Here is a 15,291-nt window from a genome sequence, read left to right on the forward strand (position 1 = left end):
ATATATAATTTAATTATAAATTTAAATTATAATTTATAATTTTAATTATAATTATTAATTATAATAATGGAGCTTGCCTCCATTATTCCCTCCTCATTTGATCCTCGCTCCGTCCAATAGGATTCAGGTTCCCGGCATTTCACCCCTGGAGCTTTCGCTACAGTTTTAAGTGACTTCCGTGTGTACAAACAGCGGACAGTTTTCAGCCTGTGCTCATGGGCACAATGGAGGAGAACCAGACGGAGGGAAGTAAAGATCACGAATTTGGTCTTGACCCTGTTGGATTTCCAGTGTCTCAGAGGATCTGGAGGAGATGTTGGCTGGACACTGAGACAGTGAGGGCTGGAGCCAGGGGAGAGGCCGCGGCTGGGACATAAACTGACTGGGTGTCGTGCAGTGTACCGAGGGACTTCAGGGTATGTGTGTATCAGTCCGGTAACTAATGCCTTAGGTGTGATGTTAAGTACCTTGACAAGGGGCGCTGGTGTGTAGAGCAATGAGAATCACCTGAAGCGGTGGCAAAATGCAGATTCCCGGGCCCCACCCCCAGTTTTTAATACAATTAAAATGGAATAGCTTCCCTGTGATGGAGAATTGGCATTTCTATCAGGTTCCCATATGACGGATGCTTAAGCTGCTGGTCCAGGTACCATACTTTGCAAATTACTGATTTAGAGTGAGCAGAGGAGGCCCAGGGCTCGACCGGGCGCTCCAGCATTTATCAGCCAGAAGCGGAGATGAGCCCTAGAGAGACAGAAGAAGGACCGGGGAAGAAGGGACCACCACCCGTTATTGGATGGAGGGCGGTACAGGGCGACGAGGTCCCGGGACTACAACTCCCAGGATGCCCCGCGCAGGCTCGCGCCCGCCCCCTACAGGCGGCTCCCGGAGGCGCGGGTGGGAGCCTCGGTGAGCGCTGGGAGCCGCGGCGTCTGCGGGCTGCGGCGGCGGCGCGGCTGGAGCGAGCGGGGCGGTGAGTGGCGGCGGCGCTGGTCGCCGGTCCTTTGCGCCTCAGCTGCGTCGTCTTCCCGGGTCGAGCCGGCAGGCGCTGGGGTCCGAGGGCCCGGGAGCGGGGGCGCAGGACGGTCCGTCTGAGCGGGAAGACTCTGCTGTCGCGGTCGCCGCGGTGGCCCCGGTCCCCCTCCGCCCGGCGGTTGCCGCCCCCAGCCCGGGACGAACGTCCTACCGCGTCCTGCACCCCCGCCCCCAGCCCGGGAGCTGCGGGACCCGTGCCGCAGGGGGCAGCGGCAGAGGGCCGCCCCCTTCCCCTGCGGCCCCGGGGGGCTTGGCGCAGGAGCCCCAGACTGAGGGCGATTCCCGAGGACGGCGGCCCTGAGAGGCGCCCCTCACCCTCGCCGGGTGGGACAGGTGCGTGGCGCGCCCGACCCGGGCCCCCGGCGCCCCCGGCGCCTCCCACGCCCTCCCTGGTGCTGCCCCGAGGATGCGCTGTGTGTCGGGGACCGAGGAGCCCTTGGCCGTCCTCCGCGTCCGCAGAGCTCCGGCCCCCCTCGTCGGCCCGGGGTGGCCGGGGAAGGCTCCGGCCCGCGTCTGCCGGGTCAGCGGGCGGTGCCCCCGCGCAGTGCCCCTGGGGAGCCCTGGGGCACCGTTTGGACGCCCGGGGTGGCCGGTGGTGCGGAGTCGCGGGCAGAGCAACAGGAGCCACCTCGTGACCCAACACCTTTGAAAGAAAATGAATTTTATGTCCGTATTATTATTATTATTATTATTATTATTATTATTATTATTTTTAAAGCAAGCTCGACCCCGGACCTCTTATTTTATTTGTGGCGCTGCCCTTGCAGCACGCACGTTTATGTAATAAGGTTTGGGGGAAAAACATTCCCCTGAAGGTGCTCTTCCCGGCCCTCTGTCGGACGAGCTGCGTCGGGCGCGCTTCTGCGGGAGCGACTGCCGCAGCCGGGCGGGGAGGCGGCGGTTTCGGGCCGGGCCACAGCCCAGCCCCGCAGGGCCCGTCGGGGTCGGAGGAGATCGCGGCTCTCCGGATTCAGACTCGGCGCATTTCGCCGTTTGGGACGGGCGAGGGCAGGAGGAGCCGAGGTTGGTCCGCCCCCCGTCTTAGCTGCAGAAACCGCTTTGCAGGAGTGATTCTCAAATTACCGAACGTGCGGTTTGGTCTCCAAGACTCGATCCGAAGCGGAGCCTCCAGAGCAAACCCTACCAGCCGGAAGAGCTTTTCAGTTGATTTGTTTGGCTGCTCTAGGTAAATAATTTCACCATCTGTTAAGAAGCAGCAACTGTCTCTTACGAATGTTTGAACTTTTTTTATTTCTTGTTTTTCCCATGGACCGTCCCCTCCACAGTGTTGACTATTTGGGGCTTGATTTTAGGGGAATGCTCCCGTGGGATCTTCACTGCATATATTTTTATCCTATTAAGTAAGTTTCCATTTATGTCTGATTAGTAAGAGTTTAAAAAGTTAGGGGTGAATATTGACTTTTTTCGCTGGGTGCTTCGGGACACTGTACATTGACATGCCCATGTAGATTTCTTCTTAAAATCGATAACCGAGGTGATGCCGCTGCCGCATTTTCTGTGTCTAAAGTCCTGGGGTAACTTAACGCACTTTTGGGTTGGTTGATAGATTCAGTGAGCTAACATTTAATTGGAGTTTTGGTATTATATTTATTTTTTAAAAATACTTTATCCATTTATTTGACAGAGAGAGGGAGAGATCACAAGTAGGCAGAGAGGCAGGCAGAGAGAGAAGGAGAAACAGGCTCCCCACCGAGCAGAGAGCCCTATGCGGGGCTCAATCCCAGGACCCTGGGATCATGACCTGAGCCGAAGGCAGAGGCTTAACCCATTGAGCCACCCAGGCGCCCGCATGTATTTATATTTATAAGTGAAATTGGTATATCCACCCCTCACCTGCCCCCTTTTTTGTATCTGAGCTCATAATTTAGCATTAAGCTGTCCTCACTGATTCAGGTGGGAAACTTTCCACCACGTCCTATGCTCTGGAGCAGAAGAATTATCTGTTCCTTGAAGTTTGGCAGAATCTGACCACAGGCTGCCTGGGCTGCTGGTGATAATATTTTTTAAGAAGTTGGTATCAGTACTTCACTATCTTTTCTATTTTTTGTATGATCATTGATTCTTCTCAGGTTTTCTGTTTCTTCAAAGTCAATCTAATACTTTACATCTTCCCAGGAAATCATTAACGCTATTGAAATTTAGTATGTGTTAGCATAATGTTGTTTATAGTCTTCTGTGGTAAGAAAATAGCTCTTCTACATCTATGGTATGTTGTCTGTCTTGTTCACAGTTTTGTGTGCGTGCTTTTTCTCCTTTTTTTATTGGTCAGGCTTGATTGATGCTTGCTTATTTTATTATCTTTTCAAAGCACCAGTTTCTGGCTTAACTGATTAATCTTGTTAATTTTAGGGGCGCCTGGGTGGCTCGGTCAGTTAAGCGTCTGCCTTCACTCGAGTCATGATCTCAAAGTCCTGGTATCGAGCTCCACATCATACTCCCAGCTCAGCCAGGAGTCTACCTCTCCTCCCTCTGCCCCTCTTTCTGTTTGGGCTCACTGGCTCACTCTCTCTCAAATAAATACATAAAATTAAAAAAAAATTCTGTTCATTTTATTTTTCTTTGTCATCCACTTATGTTCTTAATTTTTCTTGCTACTTAATTTCAGTTTATGTCTGCAAGTTCTAGCCTTTGGAACTTGATGGCTTCCATCATTGGAGTAATTAGTCCTGAACAAGGCAAAGACGTGAATATTTTCATGCCATTTGATTCTAAGATCTGTTTTTGGTTTAACCCTTTAAATCGGACATTATTGCTGATGTTACTATTATACTAATTTTTCAGGTCAATATTTATTAGACTTACCTACTTTTTACCTACTTTACCTACTGTTTACCTATTTTCTTCACTCTTCATTCCTTTTTAGATCATGATATTCCTCTTTGGATCATTTTCCTTTCCCTGAAGTACACTCTTTAGAAATTCCTGCATTAATGATGCATTCTCTGTTTTTGTAATATCTGAAAATACCTTTATTTTGCCTGCATGCTTGAATTTTGGCTTCACCAGGTTTCTCTAAGCCATTGATTTCAAAGGTGGTGTTGTTGTTGTTTTTCTAGCAGTTTTTAAAGATGTTTTGTTTGGAAGGCTTGGGGATCTCTGTTCTACCACATTGTTGAAAGAAAGATGGAGTTTTTTTAAAAAGCAGAAATTAATTTGTAATCTAATGACCCGTCAGTTTTGAGACATTTCCCCTTGCAAAATTATAGATTTATCTCAAATTTATTAATTACAAATTATGTTCTCTGTCTCCGTAGCTTATTTTTTCTCAGACCTGTTGATTCTGAGACTTGCATTAAAGATTTCCACTATGATTCCCAGTGGGTTTCTTTTGTCCTATTTCTGTTAGTTTTGTAATAGGTATGTTTACGGGCCACCCATAAACATTGTTTATATATTTACATGTATTTTTGAAGCTATGTTTTTAAACATGTTAAAGCTTTATGATTCTTACATTTTCTTGTACCTTTGGAGAATAGTCATCTACTTTTTTTTATTTTAAAGATTTTATTTATTTATCTGACAGAGATCACAAGTAGGCAGAGAGGCAGACAGAGAGAGAGGAGGAAGCAGGCTCGCTGCCGAGCAGAGAGCCCGATGCGGGACTCGATCCCAGAACGCTGGGATCATGACCTGAGTGGAAGGCAGAGGCTTTAACCCACTGAGCCACCCAGGCGCCCCTATCTACTTTTTTTTTTAAAGATTTTATTTATTTATTTGTCAGAGAGAGAGCACAAGCAGGCAGAGTGGCAGACAGAGGCAGTGAGAGAAGCAGGCTCCCTGCTGGACAAGGAGCCCGTACCGACGGGACTCGATCCCAGAACCCTGGGATCATGACCTGAGCCGAAGGCAGCGCTTTAACTGACTGAGCCACCCAGGCGTCCCTTAAATAGTCATCTATTTTATTCATTGTTTTTGCTTTTGATTCTGTTTTGTTGGATATTGATATGAATATTGCTACATCTGCTTTATTTTTTATCTGGCTTATCTTTTTGTATTCATTTATTTTTAATTTTCTGTGTTTTAGCTCTTACTCTTGCAATTCGCTTATAGCTACATTTTGTTTTATTAACGTTTGTGTTTTTATTTATTTATTTTTTAAGTTTGTGTTTTTAAAAAATTATGGTAAAATATACATAATATAAAATTTATTGTCTTAAAATTTATAAGTGTACAGTTCACTAGTATTAAGTAAATTCACATTACTGTGCAACCAATCTCCAGAAATTTTTCATCTTGCAGAATTGAAACACTATACCCATTGAACAACAACTACCCATTCCCTCCTCTCCCCAGCTCGGTAACCAGCCCTCTACTTTCTGTCTTTGTTAATTTTCCTGTTCTAGGAAACTCATAAAGTACCTCATGTAGTTTTTGTGTTTTTGTGACTTGGTTATTCCACTTAGCATAATGTCCTCAGGTCACTTGGTATCATAGCATGTATCTGCATTTTCTTCCTTTTTCAGGCTGAATAATACTCCATTGCGTATATATACACCACATTTTGCTTATGATTTCATTTCTCAGATGCTTCCATATTTTAGCTGTGAATAATGCTGCTATGAATATGGGTGTACAGATATGTCTTCAAGACCCCAGTCCCAAAGTATATGCTTTGGGGCATATACCCAGAAGTGAAGTTGTGAGTCATATGGTAATTCTATATTCAACCTTTCAAGAAACTGCCAAACTATTTCTCATAACAACTGCACCATTTTATATTCCCAACCAACAGGGCGTAAGCATTCCAATGTCTCCACATTCTCTCCAACACTTGTTATTTTCTGGGGGTTTTTGACAGCATCTCTCATAATGGGTGTGAAATCTTTGCCTTTCAGTAAGCAGCTTTAACCCATTTATATTTATTTCAGTTACTACAAAATATTTCCATTATTTTCGATTTCAATTACTTCTTATTTCTATTTGAAAGCTGCTTCCTGCCATCTTATTTTATGTTTTCTATTTCTTCTGTTTATTCCTGCCAGTCACTGACCCTTTCCTACTTTTTGTTGGATTGACTGAGTTTTTCTTATTCTATGTTATTCCTCTCAAGACACAGAAATTGCACATATTATTTCTAGTCCGTGGCAGGTACCTTTAAATTTGGAGGCAATTTTTTATGGAGGTACAACATTATTGTGTAAAGGTGCACCCATGTTAACTGTATAACTCCATGAATTTTGACAGACTGAACACACATATACTCAGCACTCCAAACAGGAAACGACCTTTCCAACACTCCAGAATCTACCCTCATATGGCCCACCACCAAGGATAACCACTATCTTGATTTCTAACACAGTAGATTCATTTTACCTATTTTTGTACTTTCTGTCAATAGAATCATGTAGTATGTACGCTTTTTAAAAATATTTTATTTATTTATTTGACAGACGGAGATCATAAGCAGGCAGAGAGGCAGGCAGAGAGAGGTGGGGGTGTGGGGGAGCAGGCTCCCAGCTGAGCAGAGAGCCCGACGTGGGCTCGATCCCAGGACCCCAGGATCATGACCCGAGCCGAAGGTGGAGGCTTTAACCCACTGAGCCACCCAGGCGCCCCAAGGATTTCAATTCTTAATCCCTCCTTCTTTTTGTTTTTTGTTTTTTGTTTTTTTGCACAAATAATAGCATTATTCCACGCACTACTTTTCATCCCGCTTTTTTGTTTCACCACCTAGAGATCTTCACCGCTCAGCTGCATGCTTTCCTCGATAGAGCATCCCTCAGATCTTCCCAAGGCTGTCTGATAATTTCTTCTATGTGCTTCTATGTGCTCTGCTAACTCTCTTTCCCTGGGTACTACTAACTCTCTTTCCCTGGGTATACATTCTACTGACTCGATGTCCTCATTCTGTGATGTTGGATAAAAACTCAGTGACTCTTCCTCTGAGGCACATCGTTGAGTTTGCGGATTCCTGTTTTCCTCCCTGTGCTGTTCCCCATCGCCGGCCCCTGGTGACTGTTGAAGAGTTGCTCCGAGCTGCTGAGTAGGGTGTATATTTTGGGGATGGGGGGCATTTGTTGTGTGCTGGAAGGGTCCAGTAGTCCGGGCTGTTCTGGCCACAGTTTCCCAGTCATCCAGTTGTCACATTCCGTCCCTGCCCCTCTTTCTCTCTGCAGCCTCAGAGCCCCAAGCCCCTGATCAGTTTCTACTGCAAGACAGCCCCCTCCCAGGCGTGCGTGGAGATATGGTTTGCTCAGGCAGTCTAATTCGGAGTCCCCTCCACCTTTCAGAAATTTCTTAGACATTCTAGTTACCCAGTGGCACTGTTTTTTTCCCCCCAAGGTCTCTTACTGATTGAATATTGTTTACAGAAGTGTTTTTGCCATTCCATAGAATTTTAGGCCACCCGGAAAGCAGAAGGATGTGTTTAGTCCATCATCTTAGTCCAACCTCCACTATTATCTTTTATTTGGAACTTATCTGTATGTCGGAGGTCTGCAAGACTACCCCCAGAGTCGGGGATTTGCTAGGTCCGACAGGACTCAGCCTATTGCCATATTCATGGCTGTGATGTCATAAACATTGAAAGGACACGAAGCAAAATCAGCGAAGGGAAGAGGTACACGGTGCCAAATCCAGAGGATACCAGCTTCCAAGAAGACTCCCAGGGGAGTCACATGTTTGATTTCCCCCAGGATGAGTTGGGACAGCAATGTGTGTAATGCTGTCTGCCAGGGAAGCTCACTAAAGACTCAGGGCCCGTAGTTTTTACCAGGGGCTGGTCATGTACACGCCCTCTGCCTAGCACATTCCAAAACTTCAGACTCCCAGCAGGAGAACAGGTGTTCAGCGTAAACCACGGCATTTGTACAAACAGTTTAGGCCAGTGGGACTCTCTTATCAGGTCTGTAAATGTTAGGACCCACACCCCCATCCCCCAAATCCAAGTTCCCTGATGTCAGCCAAGGGCTAACCTTCTAAATAGGGCCTTCTGGAGAATTGTGGTCTCAGTCTATTATGTTAACTGTTTTCTACAAAGGTTCCCTCCTACCTTCCACAGAAAAAGATGGGTACCATACCTGGAAATGGCTTCTCTCTGCTAGATCATCAAGTGTTTTTTGCTTCCTCTCTGAGGAGGGAACAACATTTTTTAATATTAAGATACAAATGATGGGTAAAGAATTGTTTGCTGACTTTGGAAAAAGCCCGAGCACCGCATGCCAAGCAGCCTTGAAAGGATGTCAGTGGTGGAGTGTGGGGATGGGCTGGGGGGGCGTTCAACTATTTTAAATTCTTTTCTTCCCCTATTGGCCTTGGTCACTTCAAGATGGCAGGTGCTTATCATCGAACAAGCAATCTGCAGCTTAATATACACCTTCCCCCCAGAATTAGATGGTTTCGTTGCTTCACCCTTTGGGGCTAAGTCTAATCTCCCAGAATATCAAGAATTCCCTGAGGACCAGACAGCGCTCCTACTGAGTTACATTAGCTGTGCCTTTTTGTAGGGCGAAATGCATACAGTTGGTGCCTGTTAATGCTTGTCGAAGGAAAAACTACAGGGAAGTAGGAAACTGTGTCCGCTTCGTTCTGTCCCCTGTTTAACCTGCGGCTGGTTTTTTTGTCCTGTGAGGAGGACGGTGATGGAGAGCACCAAGCTTCCATTAGCTAGCTGTTTGGCTTGTCTGTCGAGTTCTGTCTGTCTCCCCAGGCAGCAGATGGTATAATTGTATAATTAAAGGGTTTTGTTTGTGAGGTTTTCTAACGTCACTGAACCTGCGTGGGGGCTTAGATCTCCAAATCACTTCTTTCTTCCTGACCCTAAGGAATGTATCTGGTTGCAGACTTGTTTCCTCCCTCTCCCCAAGTGTTCGGACCTCAGGTGTGGGGAATGACTAATAATCTCGTTCTTGGCCCTTTATCATCATTGGTCTGTGCAAGTCCCTCTCTTGTCTTGTGTACTTGTTCATGCCATTTGTTCATTGATTGATTCGTTTCTTTCTATCCTGTGTACCCCATGCTCATTCTCCTCCCCCCATAGCAGACTATTCAGAGGCATTGGATATACGTGCTTTCGTTGTATGTGTACTTGAAAATACGGACGTGCGTGTGTTTTACATGCATGTGTTTTACATAAATGGTGTAAGGAGAAACCATTTCTCTTTCCCAGTGTTATCATTCACCACTATGTTTTTATTTTTATTAAGATTTTATTTATTTATTCGACAGACAGAGATCACAAGTAGACAGAGAGGCAGGCAGAGAGAGAGGAGGAAGCAGGCTCCCCGCTGAGCAGAGAGCCCGACGTGGGGCTCGATCTCAGGACCCTGGGATCATGACCCAAGCCGAAGGCAGAGGCTTTAACCCACGGAGCCACCCAGGCGCCCCTCACTACTCTGTTTTTATGTCCTGTCCCTGTTGCTGTGTGATTATCTGGTGTGTACGCCCACTGCATCTGGGGGTGGACACGCAGACGTTGATTCCTGTCCCCCGACACTTCAAGCAATGCTGAGTGGAACTCCTGTGCATGTCCCTGTATGATCCACATGAGAATCTCTTTGGGATTCAGACCCAGGAGCAGCATTTCCTGCTCAGAGTATGTGCCTGCGGTTAATAGAACCGAGTACTGCCTGCTCACCTTCAGTGTGTCTACACCACCTCCCTTTCCCCGGTAGTGCCCAGGACTTTGGTTTTACCTTTTGATACGTGAATTAACAGAATTTAATAATCAAGACATTTCACAGAAAAATCTGTTATCTCCAGCCTCTGTGGAATAAATAGTATTTCACCGTTGGCTGAAGTCACGGACTGGTAGGATCCCCGACCCGGCCGGCCCCACTCATCCTCTTGACCTGGTCCCTGTCGTTGTTTGGGTTTATGGCCAGCCCGCGTGCACGTGAGTCGGTACGTTGGAAACAAACAAGCTCGTGCTGACTTCCGTGAAGATGTTGGGTGAGCATGGTTTGGGGTCGCGTGGACTCGGACTGGCAAGCACGGCAGTGGTCACTGTATCTCATGCCGTTGAGTGCGGGTCAGTGAGGTGACCGAAAACGAGCGTGCTCACCCTCTTAGAGCAGTAATAACTCTTTCTTTTCAACCCATTCCGGATTGTCTCTTATTCTGATGCACAAAAAGGCCACAGCTCAGTGGACTCTGCGTATGAGGGGAAGCTCTAAACCAGGGGTTTGAAAAGTTTTCTGTAAAGAGCCAGATAGTAGCGATTTTAGGATTTCCAGGGTCATACAGTCTCTCTCGTAACAACTCAACTCCGCCCTTGGGGCCGAGAGCAGCCATGGACAGTAAGTAATGCACTCCACTCATTGGGCCCACAGGCTGTGGTTTGCCAGCTTAATTTCTTCTTTCTTGTCCTGTTTCTGAGGCACAAGTTTATAACACTCACTCGATTGCTACACGGCGAGGACCTACTGTGCTCCAGAGCTAAGATTATGGTGCGGGATAAGGTGCAAATCAGTCTTTCAGCATAATGTCTGGGCGGGGAGACGGATGAGTGAGCGGCCAGCTACCCAAGAAGACAGCAGGCCAGGACCAGGCGGGCACAGAACCCAGCACTGGGGCTCGGACAGGGCGTAGCAGGCGTAAGGAGGAGAGATCTAAGATAAAGGGGGAAGAGGAATTCCGAGGGACAGGGGCAAGGGCCCCGAGGGTTTAATTCACTATAGCCGGAGGACAAAGACCAGGCTGTTGTGGTTCAAGGAAGGAGGGAGTCAGGCGAGATGTAGCGGGGGGTCCTGAGCAGCCAAAAAGTGGGTGGCAGGAATGACAAGAGAGAGATTGAGTTAAATAAAAACCCACAGGCAGAATCACAAATGCTTAAATGATTAAAGGTTAGTGATGACAGTCGCAGTGCTATTAAAATATGTCAGGACGGGGGCGCCGGGGTGGCTCCGTGGGGTAAGCCTCTGCCTCCGGCTCAGGTCACGATCTCAGGGTCCTGGGATCGAGCCCCGCATCGCGCTCTCTGCTCAGTAGGGAATCTGCTTCTCCCTCTGCCTCTGCTCTCCTCTCCCTCCTCCCCCTGTGGCTTGTGCTCTCTCTCTCCCCCTCCCTCTCTCTCAGATAAACACATAAAATCTTTTTTAAAAAACTTACAGTTTGAGGCTTAATAAAGGTCTGAGAGAGACACTGTAAAACTCATACGATTTGTTAATGACATTTGTTCCCCATAAGATACATCTGGAGCCTATGTTAAAAAAAAGGCAAAATGGATTCAACAGAATTTAAAAAGTAATACATTTTGCCCAAATAGTTTGTTTGTTTGTTTGTTTGTTTTTCCTAAGTAGCTCCATGTCCGTGCGGCGCCCAGCACAGGGCTCAAACTCATGACCATGAGATCAAGACCTCAGCCAAGAGCAAGAATCTGATGCTCAGCTGACCAAGCCACCCAGGTGCCTTTTGGCCAAACTGTCTTTATTATAGGAATTCAGGAATGGTTTGCTATAAGGACATATGTCTGTTTAATACATTGTGTAAATAATAAAAGGGAAAGCTCTATCATCCCGTTAAGAGGTACACTTACTAGAATTTGACTGTGAATCTTGTCATTCCTTGAAAAGCTTTTGTGTCCCCTGCCTTCAACGTGTGCAGTCTTCCTTGCCTGGCTGACCTTCTTGCCTTTTTATTTCTCTGGCAAATCCTTGCCCATTAGTTGTATGATTTTTCATTCATCACGTTTGTTGTGAATCTTCTCTTGTATACCCTGCGTGGCCTAAGTTACCCTCTACTCTCGAGTGCAGTATGGCTCCATCCGTATCTCTGTCCTTGCATTTCAACGGTCATTCTCAGTTTCTCTTTGTACTTGGTTGATTTCCTTCTGCAGGAGCCCTGTGTCGTGTTAGGCTCTGGAGATACAGAGACAGATCAGACATCGCCCATTACTGTCAGACTCAGTCTCTAGCCTTCTCCGGATCTCTCTGTTGGGGGAGCTGATTCTGCCAACTTCACTTTGAAGACTCCTTTGTCAAACGCCGATGGCTAAGGGTGGCCAGGAAAAGGCACTCGTGGGAGATTGGAAAGTAAGAGGAAGGGAAAAGCGAGGGGATTTCTCTCCCCGTTTTCTGCTTTGAACAATATCTCTGGGTAGTTCCACCTCCGGCTGAGTGACATTGGCCTCTGGTGATACCACCTTCTTCCTTTCCCCTCTAGCCTTAAGTGTGATGGAGGGTCCTACTCTTTCTGATCTCTGGGCTGGCTCACCATCCCACCATCCCATTTGGCTGTCTAGCTCTTCTCCGAACCTTGTACCTACTTCCCATATTAAATTCTCGCCATTGAACTACTTCTTTTGAATTCCAGTTTCTTGACTGGACCCTGCCTGGTATAGACAAGAACCTATTTCTCTGTGCCCACAGTCTTATGGGACAAATAGACATTAAAACAACTGTAATTTTTTTTCTGTTCAATGCTCCTTCTTTCCTTCTACTGGAAGTAGTCTTAGCTTTGGGCACAAGGATTGGCCATGACCCAGATTGAAAGAATCACAGAACTTCATACATATTCTCTGTTCACAAAGACTTTTCCAGGGGTAACCGTGTCATCCATACCAGGCTAATCACTTTTCTTCGGATAGTTCAAAATGGAGCCAGTGAGCAAGAGGCCCCCTTTGCTCTCAGGACTTATAAGGATACGTGAACTCCGCAGGAGCTTGGCCCTTGTTTTGCTTAATGTATGTCTCCAGTGCACAGTAAGTGCTCAATAAATATAATTTTGTAAAATCCAAGATGGTAGCAATTTTAAAGCAATTATTTTGTGTTCCACTGGAAAAGAAAAAAAATACTGTCAATTAAACCAGGATATGGTACTTATTAGGTACATTTTTAAATTTTGGGACTTCCTGAGAGATCTTTTTGAATGTTCAGACTTCTGTGTCTGTCATACTCCATTCTTGCTCATGCGCACAAAGGAAAATACACATGTGATACATTGGTTAAGGTATTTCTAGAACTTCCTCACATTCAGAGAGTCTCTCTCTCTTTTTAAGATTTATTTATTTATTTGAGAGAGAGAGAGAGTGAGAGCATGGGGAGGGGCAGAGGGAGAGAGAGAGAGAGAGAAACTTCAGCAGATTCTGCGTTAAGCATGGAGCCCAACTTGGGACTTGATTCCCATGACCCTGAGATCCTGACCTGAGCCGAAACCAAGAGTTGGGTGCTTAACCTACTGAGCCACCCAGCACCCCCAGAGTGTCTCTTTTGAATCACTTTTTCACCCAGGTCATTTATGTCGTGATTTGTTTCACAGATAGCATCCCCTCTGCCATCAGGTGCACCGGTAATGTGTTGGTCGTGAAAGCGTTCCTCACTTTTCTCCAGGATTCCTTCCTGAGCTTGTGACATCCGTTTGATGCTGACATTTCCCTTGAACTTAACTGAGGGTATCGACCAGAAGGTGTCGATTAAGCAATCAGGACTCACATCCCTTCTTTGAACATCCTTGCTTAGTTTGTAGGTTGAAATATTGTAGGACTACAGTTTCCCGCGAGGCCACCTAGGATGAAAATGAAGTCACCATGCTTTTGGGTGAGCTGCTGCTGCTGCTTCTCCTCCTCCTCCCTCCTTTTTCATCCTCTTCTTCTTTTTTTTTTTTTTTATTTTTTTTTATTTTTTATTTATTTGACAGAGAGAGAGAAGTCACAAGTAGTCAGAGAGGCAGGCAGAGAGAGAGGGAGAAACAGGCTCCTCACTGAACCGAGAGCCCGATGCGGGGCTCGATCCCAGGACCCTGAGATCATGACCTGAGCCGAAGGCAGAGGCTTAAACCACTGAGCCACCCAGGCGCCCCCATCCTCTTCTTCTTCCTTAAATATTTAATTTATTTATTTGAGAGAGAGAGAGAGGGAGAGAGAGAGAACACAAGTGGGAGATAGAGGCAGAGGGAGAGGGAGCCCAATTCGGGGCTTGATCCCAGGACCCCGAGATCATGACCTGAGCCAAAGGCAGACACTTAACCGGTGCCCCTTGGTGAGCTTATTCTTTAACTGCCCGATTTCACACACGTCCAGACATTGGCATTGGCAGCCAATGGCAACTGTGAGAGGTATGCTGACTTCAGGAACATTAAAATGTGTGTCCTAGAATTGGTGGACTGTGGTGTTTGTGACATTAATTCACTACATGAATCTCGTGCTGCCTGAACCCCTAACTCCCACCGAGAGGATGAAGGTAACACGCCGAAAGGCATGGAGAGTGGATGTTCCCAGATTCCTTTGTTCCACAGGCCCCAACCACCTCTGCGCTTTCCACGGCTTATTTATGGAAGCTGATGATTCCTCCTCCCCTCTCTTTTTGTTCAGATTGGCTTAATGTCACTGGCAACCTAGAGAATCATGACTAATATAGAAGCTTATAAAATGATTATAAACAACGTGGTATGTGCAGAAATTAGAAGTACATACAAAACTCAGAAGTAGCACCAAGGAGAGAGGATGACCATCAGAGGGTTCCTGACACGCAGAAGTACTTAACGCTTCCGCAACTTGGACGTTCCCAGGTGAGGCAAGACCCCCTTCTTAGGACCTTATACTTGTGTTTACTTCACATCACTTGTTCCCACCCTGCCTTTCCCGCCACTCTCTGCTTCCTAAGCTGGGACCAGTAAATCGCAGACCCAGTAAATAATCGTTGAACAAATGAATGAATGACTTTGGAGGAATGAAGAGAAGTTGCTCCCGTACAAGGGTGGGAATGGTGCTCTAGGAAGAGAAATCAGAAAGCCCGGTGGGAAACAGACATGGAAAAGCAAGATGTATCTGGAGACTACATGTAGCGTGAAATGCTGGGAGGGAAACTCAGAGCTGGGGTGGTAGGCGATGAGGCCAGAGGGACAGGTGAGGTCTAGAGGATGGGCTTAATGCATCATGGGAAGATACTTGGACTTTCTTCCTTAGGCAGTGGGAACCATTGAAGTATTAAAGTTTTTTTTTTAATGGGGTAAAATAGACTTGACATTTACCACCTTCACTGTTTTCAGTGTATGTAGTTCAGTGGCATTAAATACCTTCAAGCCATTGGGCAACCATCTCCACCACCCGCCTCCAGAACTTTTCCATCTTCCCAGCCTGTCCCCGTTCAACACTGACTCCCCGTTCCCTCTCCCCAGCCCCTGGCAGCCACCTTTCTGCTGACTGTCTCTGTGAATTTTGATTATTCCAGATACCTCGTTATAAACCACTGAAGTATTTTTAATATAGGGTTTAAGTGGATTTGCATTTTAGCATGTTCATGCTGGCAGTTTTTTTAGCGGATGGATGAGAGGTGTAAGAGGCTGAGTGTAGGAAATCCA

At 46.5% G+C, this 15,291-nt stretch overlaps 1 protein-coding gene across 1 annotated transcript in view; it reads left to right on the forward strand.

Annotated features, from left to right (window-relative positions):
- The first annotated feature begins 941 nt into the window (after nt 1-941).
- SPECC1 (sperm antigen with calponin homology and coiled-coil domains 1) overlaps nt 942-15,291 on the forward strand; it is a 268,950-nt gene continuing 254,600 nt past the window's right edge. The window contains exon 1 of the mRNA XM_045985036.1: nt 942-973. The gene's annotated coding sequence lies outside the window, so the exon portion shown is untranslated. The remainder of the gene's footprint in view (nt 974-15,291) is intronic.

The sequence above is a fragment of the Meles meles genome, chromosome 18 (assembly GCF_922984935.1).
Source record: "Meles meles chromosome 18, mMelMel3.1 paternal haplotype, whole genome shotgun sequence".
NCBI classification, from domain to species: Eukaryota; Metazoa; Chordata; class Mammalia; order Carnivora; family Mustelidae; genus Meles; species Meles meles.